This window comes from Leucopleurus acutus, assembly GCF_964270905.1.
Source record: "Leucopleurus acutus genome assembly, chromosome: 5".
NCBI classification, from domain to species: Eukaryota; Metazoa; Chordata; class Mammalia; order Artiodactyla; family Delphinidae; genus Leucopleurus; species Leucopleurus acutus.
Window position 1 is genome coordinate 9232256 of NC_139147.1, and position 13470 is coordinate 9245725.

At 43.1% G+C, this 13470-nt stretch overlaps 1 protein-coding gene across 2 annotated transcripts in view; it reads left to right on the top strand.

The window, feature by feature from the left end:
* Positions 1 to 13470, top strand: part of SETD4 (SET domain containing 4) — a 110436-nt gene that overhangs the window by 83654 nt on the left and 13312 nt on the right. The window lies entirely within an intron of this gene.

Genomic DNA, 13470 nt, shown 5'->3' on the forward strand with positions numbered 1-13470 from the left:
GATGCTCCTCGGAAACCAGAACATTGCAGGAAGCCACCATGGCTACCACAGACACCATCGCTGCCTGAGGAAGAGTGAAATCCACCTTGTACCACCGTCCACCTGTTGTTGGTCATGGAACAGAAACCCTGTTGGCAAGAGATTTTGGGGATTGTGGCCCTCAGGCTTTTACTTCCTGTGACAGAGCTGAGAACAAGGGGACAGGACAGTGTTGAGTGTCCCTAGACAAGAGTAACACGATGGCGAGTGACAAAGCAGCTCCCAGAAGATTACCTGCAACATGGTGCCTTTTTTTTTTGGCTACACCGTGCAGCTTGTGGGATCTTAATTCCCCAACCAGGGGTTGCACCTGGGCCCTTGGCAGTGAGAGCGCGGAGTCCTAACCACCGGACCGCCGGGGAATCTCAACATGGTACCATTTTTATAAAGCATAAAATTAAACAACATGTTGTTGGGCCATTCACGCAGTGGTTTGCCTGAGCCGGCTTGAACTGACTTGCGAGATCCAATAGTTTAATTTTCAGGAATTCAGCAAGGCAGTTGTTAAACACAGCTGTTATTAAAAATTAAATTATATAAGCTTACAATAAAATAATTACAGCAACAGGAATGGTAATAAATACTCTAACTCATCACCTCCTAATTATCTTACTTATTTTACTATTATCTATGCTGTTGAGGTTATTCTATCTATTGCATCTGTATGGTAAAAATCCTATAAACTGGCATGCTACCATGATCTCTTTCCAATTCAGTGTTCAGTGACATCACCTTGGTAGCTTGAAATGGGCCCCTATTTATATGAAAGAAATTGGCCAGTGCTACAAATCAGGGCGTGATTGCTTTGTTGATTGTCTGGATATAACAAAATGACGGACTAAATGTTAATGATTAACAGATTAAACTTAAATGTTTGTCATGTCTGCGGCTGTTACATTGTGAATAGCACAGAAATTGAGGAAATAGCCTTCCAGTATTTGAAAACTATTATCCGATTCAACAAAGAAGTTGCTCACATAATTGATAAAAAAGTGATTTTCTACCATGTGTCTCTGTCATTTTGCTTTCTTCTTACTTGTTTATGTAAATGAAAATATCAACCAACCTTCATACTGAAACTACATTGGTTCATCTGTTGCAACCGTAGGTTGGCCACAATTATGAAAGTTTGGCAAAAATAAAAAATATTCTGTGAGAATCAATTGAATGTTAGAGGTTTATAATAAGGATATTATGTATTTTATTATTTGTAAACTGTGTGATATACATCCTTTGTATCAAACAATTTATAACAAACTTATTAGGATATGCACACATATTTAATTTTTGGAGAGCTGATTTTTAAACATTTACCATCACATCACTGCATATATATGATGAAGCAAGGGGATGATTAACAACATTCCAGGTAGCTGTTACCTTTGGGAGAGACCCCACATGGATATCCACTCACACCCCCTTCCGTTTTGTCTTCCTGCCCTCGTTTGCCATCTACCTAGTCATCCAAGTTCAAAGTTGGGGAGTCGTGCAGGAATCCTCCCTCCCCCTTCACATCTCATTGCCAGCTATGGTTGATTTTTCCTTCCCAACATGTCATGGTATTTTTGGTTCCACCTGGAGGGAACCGTTTCCAGCTTGGAACCCAGTTGAGAAATGCCTCTTCCCACTGATTCCGCTCCTAGAACACACAGGGCACTGACTGCAGTGGAGGATATAGTTGTCAGACAGAAGACAGAGGATGAAGAGTGAGCCAGAGCTCTGGCTTTCACTCAGGTTTTCAGCAAAGTTGCTGTGGGCATCGATCAATCTATGGGAAGCCAGCGTCTGCCAAGACAATTGATGAAGGTCTATAATTGATACAGAAAGAAGACTTGGGGCAGCTCGTAAGGAGAGACCAAGAGTTAGGTCCCTGCGAAGAAGAAAGTGACAGCCCAGTGTCAGTCCTGGGATGCAGGGTACACAGAGGAGGATGCGCAGGGTCCACGGGGACAGATCCAGACCAGAGGAGGGGGCTGCTCTCCAGGTGGAGCAAGTGAAAATTGGCACGGAGGTGGGGCTGAGCCAGTGTAGCCGGCGCGTTGCCCTGACCCCAGCCAGAGGCCTCCCCGCTGTGTCCGGAGACAGAACACAGGCACCAGGAGCTTCACCACCTCTCCATGATGCAGCTGCTTCCCAGTGAAGCTCTGGAGGAGGAAGGAAGGAAGGAGGGCAGAGCGTGGGGAGAAGCTGGGAAGGGGCAAAGCTGTGAGGACGGACTGCTGCTTCTCCTTGGCTGCCTTTAGCATCGGTGTCCGTAGGATGTTCATGTTCATCACCTGTGCCCAAGGCAGACGCCCTCTCTGCTAGGATGTGCTTTTCTGTGCCACGAACAAAGCCCCCGTCTGCCTCCCGTTCTTCCTCCTCCTCCAGTCTCTCCAGATTCTGCCCTGCTTAGGTCTCCTCTGAAGAGAGGAGGGAGCTCCTCATTGCTCCGGCCTCACCCCTTGTTGATATCAGTATCTTGCAAAACATGAGTCTTAGTTGTGGAAATCACTAATGCCTAAGTCACCTCCTAAGGGAGTCAATATACACAGAATTCAGCTTTCTGTTTACACGGAGCGTTTACTAGCTCTGCTGTTTTCATCAAGTCCTGTATTTATATATTTGGGGGGACTTTTTTTTTTTTTTTTTTTTTTCAGTACGCGGGCCTCTCACTGCTGTGGCCTCTCCCGTTGCGGAGCACAGGCTCCGGACACGCAGGCTCAGCGGCCATGGCTCACGGGCCCAGCCGCTCCGCAGCATGTGGGATCTTCCCAGACCGGGGCACGAACCCGTGTCCCCTGCATCGGCAGGCGGACTCTCAACCACTGTGCCACCAGGGAAGCCCTGTTTGTAGATTTTTTGATGATGGCCATTCTAACCGGGGTGGGGTGATACCTCATTGTAGTTCTGATTTGCATTTCTCTAATGATTAGTGTTGTTGGGCATCTTTTCATGTGTTTGTTGACAATCTGTATGTCTTCTTTGGAGAAATGTCTATTTAGGTCTTCTACCCATTTTTGGATTGGGTTGTTTGTTTTTTGATATTGAGCTACATGAGCTGCTTGTATATTTTGGAGATTAATCCTTTGTCAGTTGCTTCGTTTGCAAATATTTTCTCCCATTCTGAGGGTTGTCTTTTCGTCTTTTTTATGGTTTCCTTTGCTGTGTAAAAGCTTTGAAGTTTCATTAGGTCCCATTTGTTTATTTTTGTTTTTATTTCCATTACTCTAAGAGGTGGATCAAAAAAGATCTTGCTGTGATTAATGTCAAAGAGTGTTCTTCCTATGTTTTCCTCTAAGAGTTTTATAGTGTCTGGCCTTACTTTTAGGTCTTTAATCCATTTTGAGTTTATTTTTATGTATGGTGTTAGGAAGTGTTCTAATTTCATTCTTTTACATGTAGCTGTCCAGTTTTCCCAGCATCACTTACTGAAGAGGCTGTCTTTTCTCCATTGTATATTTTTGCCTCCTTTATCAAAGGTAAAGTGACCATATGTGCATGGTTTTATCTCTGGGCTTTCTATCCTGTTCCATTGCTCTATACTTCTGTTTTTGTGCCAGTACCATACTGTCTTGATTACTGTAGCTTTGTAGTATAGTCTGAACTCTGGGCGCCTGATTCCTCCAGTTTCGTTTTTCTTACTCAAGATTGCTTTGGCTATTTGGGGTCTTTTGTATTTCCATACAAATTGTGAAATTTTTTGTTCTAGTTCTGTGAAAAATGCCATTGGTAGTTTGATAGGGATTGCATTGAATCTGTAGATTGCTTTGGGTAGTATAGTCATTTTCACAATGTTGATTCTTCCATTCCAGGAACATGGTATATCTCTCCATCTGTTTGTATCCTCTTTAATTTCTTTCATCAGTGTCTTATAGTTTTCTGCATACAGGTCTTTTGTCTCCTTAGGTAGTGTTATTCCTAGGTATTTTATTCTTTTTGTTGCAGTGGTAAATAGGAGTGTTTCCTTACTTTCTCTTTCAGATTTTTCATCATTAGTGTGTAGGAATGCAGGAGATTTCTGTGCATCAATTTTGTTCCTGCTACTTTACCAGATGCATTGATTAGCTCTAGTAGTTTTCTGGTAGCATCTTTAGGATTGTCTACATATAGTGTCATTTTATCTGCAAACAGTGACAGTTTTACTTTTTCTTTTCTGATTTGGATTCCTTTTATTTCTTTTCCTTCTCTGGTTGCGTGGCTAAAACTTCCAAAACTATGTTGAATAATAGTGGTGAGAGTGGGCAACCTTGTCTTGTTCCTGATTTTAGAGGAAATGGTTTCAGGTTTTCACCATTGAGAATGATGTTGGCTCAGGGTTTGTCATATATGGCCTTTATTATGTTCAGTAAGTTCCCTCTGTACCTACTTTCTGGAGAGTTTTTATCATAAATGTTGAATTTTGTCAAAAGCTTTTTCTGCATCTGTTGAGATGATCATATGGTTTTTATCCTGCAATTTATTAATGTGGTGTATAACATTGATTGATCTGCGTATATTGAAGAATCCTTGCATTCCTGAGATAAACCCCACTTGATCATGGTGAATGATCCTTTTAATGTGCTGTTGGATTCTGTTTGCTAGTATTTTATTAAGGATTTTTGCGTCTATGTTCAGCAGTCATATTGGCCTGTAGTTTTCTTTTTTTGTGACATGTTAGTCTGGTTTTGGTGTCAGGGTGGTGGTGGCCTCATAGAATGAGTTTGGGAGTGTTCTTTCCTCTGCTATATTTTGGAAGAGTTTGAGAAGGATAGGTGTTGGCTCTTCTCTAAATGTTTGATAGAATTCGCCTGTAAAGCCATCTGGTCCTGGGCTTTTGTTTGTTGGAAGACTTTTAATCACAGTTTCAATTTCAGTGCTTGTGATAGCTCTGTTTATATTTTTTATTTCTTCCTGGTTCAGTCTCGGAGGGTTGTGCATTTCTAAGAATTTGTCCATTTCTTGTCCGTTTTATTGGCAGAGAGTTGCTTGTAGTAATCGCTCATGATCCTTTGTATTTCTGCAGTGTCAGTTGTTACTTCTTTTTCATTTCTAATTCTATTGATTTGAGTCTTCTCTCTTTTTTTTCTTGATGAGTCTGGCTAGTGGTTTATCAATTTTGTTTATCTTCTGAAAGAACCAGCTTTTCGCTTTATTGATCTTTGCTATTGTTTCCTTCGTTTCTTTTTCATTTATTTCTGACCTGATCTTTATGATTTCTCTCCTTCTGTTAACTTTGGCGTTTTTTTGTTTTTCTTTGCCTGATTGCTTTAGGTGTAAGGTTAGATTGTTTATTTGAGATTTTTCTTGTTTCTTGAGGTAGGATTGTACTGCTAGAAACTTCCCTCACCAAGTCCTGTATTTAAGAGCCTCTGGTCAATGTTCAGCAGTAAGACCTGGCCCGGGTAGACCCAGCTTTAGTAATGCGGTCAGGGTTCTGTAGCCTGAGCTCGGCACGACCTGGGAAAAATAATGATTTTACAGCATGAGGCCCAGCTTCCTTTGAGTGCGTTCCAGGTTGTGTAAAGACAGATGGCAAATAAATAAAAGTGTGTTTGTAGCTGGTAGTTTGGAATTTGGAATGTAAAGACACTACCCAGTCAAGGCAACCACAACATGCACAGATGTAAGAGGGCTTGACTCCACTTAATGAGAAAATGCAAATTAAAGACAAGGCTTCATACTTTCTCCCACAGAGCAAGAAGCCAAGCAGTCCCGCCCCCAAGGAGACAGGCTCCAAGTTCATTGTGGCCTCCTCTGGGAGGCTGGCCATGCCCAGAGTCAGACCTCAGGTGGCCTTGGCCTTGAAGACACTGTACTCTTCTATCCCTTCCTTCTGCTGCAGCATCACCTGGTGCTTTGAGCTGGAAATACTCCTCCCAGTACCAGCCCCAAGGAGCCTCTCTATTTAGCAAAAGCCCCTGGCCAGCCCTCTTCCCCTAGAACACGAGGAGGCTGCAACACTTCTCAAACCTACATTTCCCCCCCAACACTAGAACATTACTTAAGGGAAGAATGCCAACTGGTTATTATTCAACAGTCTGCAGTCTCACAGGAGTCATTCATTCCTTTTTTTTTTTTTCCACCCCATCTCATCCTGCCTCAGCAATTAGATAATGTGAGTGGGCATATACCCTGTTAAACAGCTGCTGGGAATTCTCCTTAGGAGCAAGAGGTGATGTGCGCTTTTGTGGGTGCTGACTTGTGCGTTTCCTGTGCTTAAGATTGCAAAGTACTAAAGGCCTGATCACTGGGCAGAGACAGGCAGAGTGGGCCAGGCAGGGTGCGTAGCGCAGGCTGCGGAGAAATGAGGACTCCAGGGAGAAGCATTTCATGCCGGCTCCTTGCCAGGGGGCCAGCTATACGGCTATTTCCTGCTGCAGTGGTGCTGCCCGGGCTCCGTCTGGTCCTAGTCCTGGAAGGGAAACGCTGGCTGATTCTCTAGTACATTTATCATTTTCAGGCTCTGTGACTAACCACAAAGCTGGATGGAACATTCTCGTAAGAAATGGAAGCGTCCACCGTTGATCAAAAGGAATCACTCCGCAGCTATTTGTAACTTGGCTGCCGTGCCAGGAGCTGCTTGGCCTTAGCTGAGGGTGCGGTGGCTCTCATCACAGGGCACCGAAATTCTCTGCACTGTTTGCTCAGCTGCTGTCTGTTTGCAGAGCTATTTAGATTCTCCCGTAGAAAGGAAAGCTTTCCATTCTTGGAGAAACCACAGTGATTAAGTACATATAAGAGAAAAGCATTATGATGACTCATCAGAACAAAATCAATGATTCCCTTTCTGCATTACACATGATGAGGTTTAGAGTCCACAGCTTTTAGCAAGAGCGCGGGTGTGACTTTGGGGTGGGAAGAGGAGACGGCAGAACCGCACAAAGGCCAGTGAGCACGGGACTTGCCAGTTGGGAAAAGGACTGAACTTTAATGACCCGATTAAATGCCCCTTTAAAATCTGACCCGGGAAATTCTTAACCTTTGTAATAGGGGAAAATAATGTCTGAGGAAGCAAGAATTTTGGGTTAGCTTCTATGCAGTCATTTGAGGCCACCCAACCTAAACTCTCTGTCCTAAGGGATGCTTTCTACAAAACCTGCCTTGAAAGTTGAAGAATCTCATGTTCCTCTAAATTTTCATGCAGCCAAAAAAGTGGGAAGACACCTTTGTAGGAAAGCTTCAGTGCGAGGAAGGCCCACCACCTCATGAGACTGTTCCAGATTTTGAACAGCCTTCGTCGTTGGAAAGGTCTCCTTCACATTTGGCTAAAAATTGTCTCCCTCTCAATTTTGTCTTTTGGTCTCAGTTGCCCTTTGAAACTATATGAAAAAAATCCAGCTCTCTTCATACTGAGGTCCTTGCAATGTTTAAAGATGACACTGGTGTTTACGTTGCCTTATCGTCTCCTGTCTGAATGTCCTCACTGCTTTCTGACGCGAAGGGAGAACACTCTCACCTCCTGCAGGAGTTGTCCAGTAGCAATATAGACCCCGCACATCGTTCATGTACAGAGATCGGTCACCTCCTTTGCTTATGACACTGTACTTCTATTAATTTATCCATCCTGAGATCTCATTTGGTTTTTTGGTAGCTGTGTCACACCGTTGGCCTGTGTTTACCTTAAAGTCTAAAGAACAATCAACCTGTTATTCCCTTACATTTCCATGTACCCAGAGGATTCTGAAAAGAAGCAGAAGTGAACATTTTAACCTAGTCACTGTTCATTTGTTTCGCTTTTCTGCTGGCCTTTGAATATGCCGTTTGATGTGAGAGTCTTCAGCCAGTGGATATATTATGTTGATATGCAACTTTGCATTGTTTTGCATACTTAATGTGATAGGATCACACTAAAAGTCATGTTTTCCTTTGGGAGTGGTGGCTGGAGCTGTTAGATTTTTTTCCCCCCCAGTTTTATTGAGAAACAGTTGGCACACATTGCTCTATAAGTTTAAGGTGTACAGTGTGTTGGTTTGATTTATATATGTTGTAAATGACGACCGCAGTAGGTTTAGTTAACATTTATTGTCTTGTATAGACACAGTAAAAAGAAAAGAAAAAAGCAGGTTTTAAATTTATCGGTGTTATAAGAGATGAAGATTTAATACCTCTACCTCTCCTTCCTCATTCTTTCCCCCCAATTATCATACTTTTAATTATGCCAGTAATTAGTGTTTGCAACATTCTAATTATGTAAATATTGTTCACCGCAGACAGAACCTATTAGAATACGGTGATTACGTCCTTTCTTTTCTCTCTTTTTTTTTAAAAAAAATGAAGTATAATTGACCTACAACACTATGTTGGTTCCAGGTTCACACAGTAGTGATTTGAAATTTCTATACATTTACTAAATGATCCCCACCTTTGTGAGATTTTTTTTTTTTTTTTTTTTTTTGTGGTACGCGGGCCTCTCACTGTTGTGGCCTCTCCCGTTGCGGAGCACAGGCTCTGGACTCGCAGGCTCAGCGGCCGTGGCTCACGGGCCCAGCAGCTCCGCGGCATGTGGGATCTTCCCGGACCGCGGCACGAACCCGTGTCCCCTGCATCGGCAGGCGGACTCTCAACCACTGCGCCACCCGGGAAGCCCCTCTGTGAGATTTTTTGAAAGGAACTGTACGTCCCGGCTAAAGCACACGTGCAGCTGAGTAAGCTGACGGCGTCATTCCCAATCAGGAGCTGACCCCGCCTCTCTAGAAGTTTGAGGGCATTTGTAGGCATGTTTGCAGAGCCACGGGAACCTCCTGTGACAGCCTGTAAATAACCTCTGGGTGTCTGGTGCTGGTGTTAGGTTCTGGCTTGGCAAGGGTACCCGGCATAGTCCCCGCCTTTGATATTAAGTATAGCCTTTGGAGTGACCACCCTTGTACCTTACACAGAGGGGACCCTCTAAAATCTTTTGTAGGGTGGGCACATTCATTCAAAAGTTTATTTGTTATACCCTCCTGAATCAGTAGGTAGTACTCAGAGATGTATCTGCTGTGAGTGGACAGAGCCTGTCCGAAAATGTCTCTCCAGCTCTGTCATCGTTGGGACAGCTATCAATCTGAAGCCCGTCTTGAACTAGGGTGGATGCTGACCCAGAGATGGGAGACCCGGCCTTCGGGAAAGCAGGAGCTGCTTCCTTATCCCCGTCTCCCTGTGCTGAATCCTTAGCCTCAATCCCAGGAGCCTGAGCATGTCTCTCCTTTCTCTGGATTTCTTTAGCACTTACGGCTTATATTAAACCCTCGGGTGTTTACACATCTAATTAATAATTAACCTGTTAACTTTTCCCTATGAGTACGTCTGGCCTCCTCAGCTACATTGTCTGATCATTTGTATCCTCCACAGACCTAAGAGTGCAGTTTTGCCCATCAAAAGGCCAACATAGATAGATGTAGGATTAAGCCATGGAGATCTGAGAGGAGTCGGTTTCTCCCTCAGGAGAAAGGGCAAAGGAAACAGACTTTTAGGAAATTCATATTCTGTGCCAGGCACTGTGCTGGGAACGTTACATTTGTTTTTTCCTATAATCCCTGTAAGACTCTCAAGTAAGTATCACTATCCTCGTTTTGCAGAATAGGAAATGAAATCTCAGAGAAGTTTAGAAACTCTCAGACTGCATACAAAGAGGAAAGAGCTGGGCTGGATTTGAACTTGGGTTGCTGTGCCTGCAGCAGCAGTGCTAGGGAGTCTGTCCTCCCTCTTGGAGGTGCAGCGGGGCTAGAGGTTAGGACATTGCTTGTGGCTGTAACTGCCATGTGGCCACCCTTGAGTTATCAGCCAGCACCATCTCACTGCTGAAGAAAAATAGGAAAAAGGCCAGGGATGAAAGAACCAGGGGACATAAGAAAGAAAGGTACAACCATGAAGCAGGGGAGAGAGAGTGGAAAATTGCAGATCGCTTAACATTCTCTGTGCAGGAAGCATCTCACGCCTGCTCAGTAGAGCGAAGTGTTCATCAACGGAGTAGCTTGTAACCCCCCGAGAAGGCATAGCGACGGCCTTGCTGATATCAGTACTGTTCTCCCCTAAAGAGGAAGGAGTATTCTCAGCTTCTGAAGACAAGGACTTTCAGTGGTGTTGGGGAGCTCTGAGAAGCTGGATCCCCTGTCATCAGATTGTATTTGGAGACTTTCTTAGGTTAGCACCAGGCTGTACTGTAGCAATAAATAAACCTTGGAACTCCGTGGCTTACACAATAAAGAGTTCTTTCTCACTCGTGAAAATTCTGGTGTGGGTCAGGCGAGTCTTCAGGGCACTGTCCTCCACTCAGGGACCTGGTGATCCAGGCCACTTCCATATTGGGAAGCCGAGATCTCTGTATGTGACTTCCAGGTTGCTGGGGCAACCAGGGTGGGAGGGTCAGCTTTTAAATGCTTTGGCATGGAAATGCCGTCGATCACTTCCACTCACAGCCCATTGGCCAGAACTGGTTGATGGTACTGCCCCCTGTGACGGGTGCTGCATGTCACTGGGAAGAGAGGGGCTGCTTGGGCACTCAATGACTGTTCAATGACTCTGACTCATTTCCTTTACTCTCTTCTGTCCAACCCTTTTTAAGGCAGCTCATTGCTCTTGGGAAAGAACACAGATGCCTTCATGGAGCTTGTTAGGCCCCTGGTGGTGGCCGCCATGTTCTAGTCACAGTGGACGTTTCAGGTCTTGTGGCTCACTGTGCCTTCTCTTCCTCACTGCCTTCTGTCTTCCCGAAATACTCTCCTCTGTCTGTTTTTCCTGTCCAACGCCTAATATTATTTATGTCAATGTTTAGATATCACCTATTATGGAAACTTTTCTGACACGAAATCTGGGTTAGGTGACCTTCTTTGGACATCCAGGTCATCCTTTATTTCCCCCACTGCGGTGGAAATGTATTGTTTATTAGTCTATGACATCTTAGATTGCGGCTCTCTGATGCTTCGAACCATTGCAAGAGTGGTCCCTACATACGATGGCCAACACACAAAAGAGGCCTAGTTAGCGTACTTTGGATGCAGGAAGAGAATAAATCTTCCAAGGCAGAATGTGTATGATTGTACTATCGCAGATTTGATTCTAAAGTTAATCTGGAAAAGCAAATGCTCTAGAAGAGTCAAGAAACTTTCCAAAAAGAAGAATGAAGGAGAGTCTTACTTTTCTGGATGTGAAAATGAACTATAAAGTTACAGTAATTAAAAGAGTGAGATGCTAGCCCAGGAGGAGACCAAGAGATGAACAGGATACTGAGAGCTGATGTTACTGTCTTGAGTCCAGACTCCGCAGGGCAGACCAGGCAGGCTGGAGACTCAGCCAGGGTTTCCGTGTTGCAGTCTTGGGCAGAATTGCTTCTTCTCCTGCTTCTTCTCTTTGCTCGTAAAGCCTTCAACTGTACATGGAGAACTGGTATATGATAAAGGAGGCATTTTACGTCAGTGAAGAAAGGATAAATTATTGAACGAATTATGTTTACACATCTGGCTGTAATTTGGTAAAATTAAAAAATAAGCTAAGATTTAAGAAGTAAAACATTTAAAAAGAAAGTTATATCTTTAACTTATATCACATACAAAAGCGAATCTGAAATGATTATAGATCTAAACCTTAAGAAAAATCTTTAAAATACTAGTAAGCGCATAGGAAATATTTTCATTATGTTGGAGTGAGCAAAGCATTAAAAGAAATGACATATGGCCCATAAGTCAAATGGTTTAGAATGACATATTTGATAACAGTGAAGGAAAACTCTTCTATGTAACTAAAAGCTATATAACCCAATTTAAAGACAGCATATGAAGCTGGGGAAAATATTCACCCTGTGTCATTTAAAAAGGTTAGTATAAGAAGTGTCTAAGTGCCTACAAATCAGTAAGCAAGCACTTAACAATCCAATTTAAAATGGACGAAGGTTATGAAAAAGCAGTTCATGGAAGAAAAAGTATACATAGCTTATAAGCAGAAGAGATGCTTATCCTTACTGATAATCAAATTAATACAAATTAAAACAATGAAATAGCATTTTCTCCATGAGATTACACGTATTAAGAAGGCTAGCAGTACTCAGTATTGATGATGGTGGTATAATTTTTTAGAGACAAATTTGACAATATCTGTTTTTAAAAAGTGCGTATATTTTTGACCTTACAATTATACTTCATCTATAGGGGGTAAGTTAAGTGACTTATGAAATATTATTTAGCATTTAAAGAAGTGAGATATAGTTACTATATATTCTGACATGTAAAATGTCTGTAATAGAGACTTAGATTTAAAAAGTGACTTACAGGGAATTCTCTGGGGGTCCAGTAGTTAGTACTTGGTGCTTTCACTGCCATGGCCCGGGTTCAATCCCTGGTGGATGAACTAAGATCCTGAAAGCCGTGTGGTGTGGCAAAAAAAAAAAAGAAAAAAAAAGTGACTTACAGAATAGTATGCAGTTTAGGACCCCATTTATTAAAAATATGTACGTATATTCTATATATGCATGGGAAAAAAACCCTGGAAGAATATGCAGCCAACTGTTAAGGGAGATAACCTCTCAGGAATAGGACTTTGGGAACTTCCATTTCTTATTTTCCATATTTTAGTATTATTACTTCTAAAATAAGTGTGATAACTGTTTATAGTATTTTTAGAAAGAGATTACAAAGACATTGCTGGGACTTCCCTGGTGGCTCAGTGGTTAAGAATCCGCCTGCCAATGCCGGGGACACGGATTCGAGCCCTGGTCCGGGAAGATCCCACATGCCGCGGAGCAACTAAGCCCGTGCACCACAACTACTGAGGCTGCGTGCCACAACTGCTGAAGCCCGCGCACCTAGAGCACATGCTCCGCAACAAGAGAAGCCACCGCAATGAGAAGCCCGCACACTGCAACGAAGAGTAGCCCCCGCTAGCCGCAACTAGAGAAAGCACGCGCACAGCAACGAAGACCAAACACAGCCAAAAAAAAAAAATTTAAAAAAAATTAAAAAAAAAAAAGGACATTGCTTAGTTTAACTGACCAAAGCTTTGACCGGTTACATAGGATCTGAGGTTCAAAAAAATGCTTGTTGTGCCATGTCATGCTCAGATACGTTCATTGACTCATTCATTCATTCATTCATTGACCAAGCATTTAGTGGATACCTTTGTTGTGTGAGGTCTTTTTTCCTACATGGCTCTTAACTGCGTAATTTTCTTCCTCATTTTGCTCCAGAAAGTCAATACATTGAAAAATAGTTGAGTCTAAAGCAAAGTATGCTTCTGTGGGGGACCCTCTTCGATACGCAGCAGAGGGCGCTGTGGCTGGGAACCAAGGGTACCTGTTGTTTGCTTGGATGTTTAAGGGAGTCCCTTTCTGATCCCGTCTAAAAGATTCATGTTGACAGAGGGTATTCTTATTGGGGAAAAAGCCCCCAAACCACTCCATATTCCTATTGCTGGTTAACTTTGTGTGGGCTCTCTCTACTTCAGAGCTATCAATTTCGTTCCTTTGTGGGCCTGTGTCCGTGCAGGGAGGGAGTGGACGTT